The sequence below is a fragment of the Pteropus medius genome, unplaced genomic scaffold (assembly GCF_902729225.1).
Source record: "Pteropus medius unplaced genomic scaffold, Ma_sr-lr_union100, whole genome shotgun sequence".
NCBI classification, from domain to species: Eukaryota; Metazoa; Chordata; class Mammalia; order Chiroptera; family Pteropodidae; genus Pteropus; species Pteropus medius.
The window spans coordinates 1,417,518-1,421,981 of record NW_024349801.1 but is presented as its reverse complement, the minus strand read 5'-3'; the positions used below and the strand labels follow the sequence as shown (position 1 = coordinate 1,421,981).

The window sequence follows — 4,464 nt, the reverse complement described above, 5'->3', positions numbered from 1 at the left end:
ACTATCAGCATTGTGCCGTGCATTACGCCTCCAGCACTTATTTATTTTATAACTAGAAGTTGTACCTCGTGAAACTCTTCACCTATTTTTTCCACCCCCGCCACCCGCCTTTTTGGCAACTACCAATCTGTTCTCTATATCTATGAGTTTGGTTTGTGTGTGTGTGTGTGTGTGTGTGTGTGTGTGTGTGTGTGTGTGTGTAAAGTCTCCATTTAAGGGACTATATATACATTCATTTTTCTCTGACTTATTTCACTTAGTATAATACCATTAAGTTCCATCCACGTTGTCAAGAATGGAAGGATTTCCTTTTTATGGCTGAATGGTATTCTATTGTATATTACAGTGTGTGTGTGTGTGTGTGTGTGTGTGTGTGTGTGTATAAATACACACATATATACAGTCGGCCCTCCACATCCACAGATTCTGTGTCCATGGAATCAATCAACCAAGAATCGAAATATTTGAAAAAAATGTTATGTTATTGCCTACAATGGTACTTTTTTTCTTGTCATTATTCCCTAAATAATACAGTATAACAACTGTATACATAGCATTTACATTGCGTTAGATATTACAAGTGATATAGAGATCAATTTAAAGTATATGGGAGGATGTGTATAGATTATATGCAAATAGTACATCATTTTATATAAGGGCCTTGAGCATTCACGGATCTTGGTATCCGCAGGGTATCAATCTCCCATGGACACAGAGAGACAACTATAACACACTTTCTTTATTCATTCATCCACTGATGGAAACTTAAGTTGTTTTCATGTCTTAGCTATTGTAAATAATGCCGAAGTAAATACGGATGTGCATATATCTTTTTGAGTTAGTGTTTTCATTTTCTTCAGGTAAGTACCCAGAAGTGGAATTGCTGTATCATTTGATAGTTCTATTTTTAACTTTTTGAGGAACCTCCATACTGTTTTCCATAGTAGCGGCACCAATTTACATTCCCACCAATTGTGCACAGGGGTCCCTTGTCTCCATACCCTTGCCAACACTTGTTATTTCGTGTCTTTTTGATGACAGCCATTCTAAGAGGTGCCAAATGATATCTCATTGTAGTTTTGATTTGCATTTTTCAGGTGATTAGTGATGTTGAGCAACTTTTCATGTATCTGTTGGCTGTCTGTACGTCTTCTTTAGAAAAATGTCTATTTAATTCCTCTGCCCATTTTTTTAATTTTTTTTTTTTTTTTTTTTTTTTTAGGCAAGGCAACACTTGGTCGACCTCACAGATTGCAAGGACCTTGTCAGTTTACAATCCTTTGTTTTTTTATTTTTTATTTTTTACGCCTACAGCACCTGGTCTTCCTAGGTGGTCTCCCATCCAAATACTAACCAGGCTCAACCCTGCTTAGCTTCTGAGATCAGACAGGATTGAGCTTGTTCAGGGTAGCATGGCCATAGACAATCAGATTTTTTCTTTTTTCTTTTTCTATTGAGTTGTACGGGTTTTAAAATATATTTTGGATATTAACTCCTTATCAGATATATGATTTGCAAATATTTTCTCCCACTCTGTAGGCTGGTTTTCACTTTGCTGATGATTTCCTTTGCTGTGAAGAAGCCTTTTAATCTGATATAGTTTCATCGTTTACTTTTTACTTTTGTTGCTTTTGCTATTGGTGCATCCATCATTTTCGTGTGTTTTCATGTGTCCAAAAATAACGTAGTTTTTTACGGGTAACCTCCTTGAGGAAACCAGTACTCTACTTGAGAGTTTTATCTATTTTTTTCCCCCTAAAACGTGACTCCCCATCCTGCTCCCTAATCCCATAACTTATCACTGTTCATTATCATTGTCCCTCTTTCAAACACATTGTTAACACATGATGAAAAGGTGTATTAGCTGGCAAGGTCAGGGGAAGAGGGTTCTGAGTAATCATATGTCTTTAGTAATGAGTTATCATTTTTGGTAATCTTGTTTCTATTTGCCCTAGATCCACCTCTTAGGGGAACTGACCCTGCCTATGGGATTCTGGTGGTCTATCACCCAAAGAACCTACTTCTCCAGACACAGGGATGGCTTGTGACCCCAGCTCATCCTAGAGGTCACCCTTTCATAGGATTTTGTATCCTGAGGGAAGAAGCATGGGAAAGGTTCAAGAGTTTATTTGAGCCAAACTGACAATGTGCTAGGAAAAAAACGATCTCAAATGCTCCGAGCAATGACAGTATTGCGGCTTTTTACATACATTTAGAATTAAGAAGGCAAAGTAAGGAAGATTATTACATGCAGGTGGGAGGAAGAAAGACAGGGAAATCTCTATGATTGGCTTACAAAATATTTAACAAGATTATATGCTCCCTTAAGGGTGATTATGCCTCCAGAGGTCTGAATTACTCCTGGCATTTCAAAGGTATGTTAACCTAGATACATAAGAACAATGGACAGGACAAAGGTAAACCTTTAACAGGCCTAGGGTAAGACCTGTCCTACCATGACCTGTCCTGATAAGAATTTACTACCAGGTCGCCTTGTGAGATTACTTTTGGTCACTGAGTTTGTCAGGTTTATTACAGAGCCCTATTTCATTCACAGATTGACGGAGTCCAACTACTGAACTCCCAGGGCTGTCCTGATTTCTGTCATTCTCAAAGCATGTGTGAACCACAGTGTACATTTCCAAAACATTTCCTTATTTACCTTAAATTTAGGCAGTTAGTTTCTGTTGCTTGCAAACCAACGCTGGTATTGTGGAAGAAAAATAGGGATTCTACAGAAAGTAACCGCACAGGGCGATCTGAATATAAATTCCTATGGTGAATAGTCCCGCCACAGGCCTAAAACTTCTTTACTGAAAGGTTTAAGCCAGCCACATCCATTGTTCTTGTGCATCTAGGTTAATACACCGTTGAAATGCCAGAAGTGATACCCCTCAAAGCGGGTATTAAGCCTCAAGATAACTTCAGCCTCAACATAACTGTCCTGTAAACCAAATTAAGCCTCAATGTAACTGTCCTGTAAACCAAACCCCACCTTGCTTCTCCCACCTCCATGTAATCTTCCTTAGGACCTTCCTTAATTTCAAATGCACAAAAGAAGCTGCAAACTGTTATTTTCCGGAGATTCAATTCAGTTTTGCTAAAATAAACTCTTAAAAAATTTTCCTACAGTTTTGGATGTTCTTATATTGTCGACAGTATGCTACATATACGGCACATGGTCTGGACCCTTTGTTTTCAAAGAATTACTTTTTAATAAACACCCAGGATCCTCTTGAACACAGTGAAACATGGATGATATTCCAGAGCAGTGGCACCCTGGTGACCTTGCGCTGGTCGGAAAATTACTGCTTGGCTATCGCCCATGGGAACATAACGCTCTAACAATAAGCTTTCTGCTTCTGTACCCCCCGCTTGCACAACCAACCTGTGGGTTGACAGTTAGTCAAAAGAAGAAAAATAGACTTGTGTGTTCAAACAGGATGAAGAATAGGGGTTTAGGGTTTAAAAACCCTGTACCTCTACATTTCGGGGCTGCTTAATTTGGGGTCTGCGTACCCCTGGCAGACCCAGCTGGCTGAATAAAGAATGTGTTTCCTAACTCACTGATTTCTGGTGGTCCATGTGTCTGTCGGGGGCTGGCAGCTACAACAACCTCAAGGTGGCACTTGCACCTCAGTGGCAGGAGTTAGTTGAAAGGCAGGGCCATCTGCACTTCCACTCGCTGCTCTCTTTAAGGAGTGTTACCTCACAGGTGGATTGAAAACAAAGGACTGAGGGGCAAGAAAGCCCCAAGCACCCAGCAGGAAGACAGGGAGTCAGCCCCGCCCCAAGCCCTTGGCCAGGTGTCTTGATGAGTTCAAGGAAACTGCCTCATGGATTCCTCCCATTTGAAACTCACTTTTGTAACCAGCCACTATCTTTGTCCTGCTTTTTAGGGACACTCAGTCAGTAAAAGCAGCCTGGCAGGCTCCTGCAAGCCTCCCAACACCACTACCACCACCCACCCCACCCCACTCAAAAATGAGGAAAAGTCAAGCCTGCGAGGACAGAAAGATCAGGTACCACGGGACTCCACACTTGGGGCTCACTAACTCTAGGAAAACTGATGAGGTGCAGACCAGCCACGTCCCCTCTCCCACCTCTGAACTGCCAGCTACTCTAACTGCTGACACCAGCCCAGCCGGAACAGAGCCATGTGACCTAGTCACACTGAGCCCTCCATGTGCTGCCCAGGCCTGCTCTGCAGTATTTTGAGTGTATGACATTTCCAGTCTTAAAAGAGGATTCAGAATTCAGCACCTAGGAGACTCAGCCTTTGGGTGTGGGATCTGCATGCCAGCCCAGCCCAACCTGTGCTGCCCCAGGCCTGGAGAGGGCACCCCTTAGCCGCCCAGGCTGGTGACTGCCACTGTCTACTCCTGCGCACAGCACCCAGGATGAGGGGCCCAGGCCCAATGCCAGCTGAGCACCAGGGGCCAAACGCCAAGATCCACTTTTCCT

General features: G+C 42.3%; 1 pseudogene; it reads right to left on the bottom strand.

Annotated features, from left to right (window-relative positions):
- Window positions 1–1,305: 1,305 nt before the first annotated feature.
- LOC120581031 (uncharacterized) lies at window positions 1,306–1,424 on the bottom strand (annotated as a pseudogene).
- Between the last annotated feature and the right edge of the window lie 3,040 nt (window positions 1,425–4,464).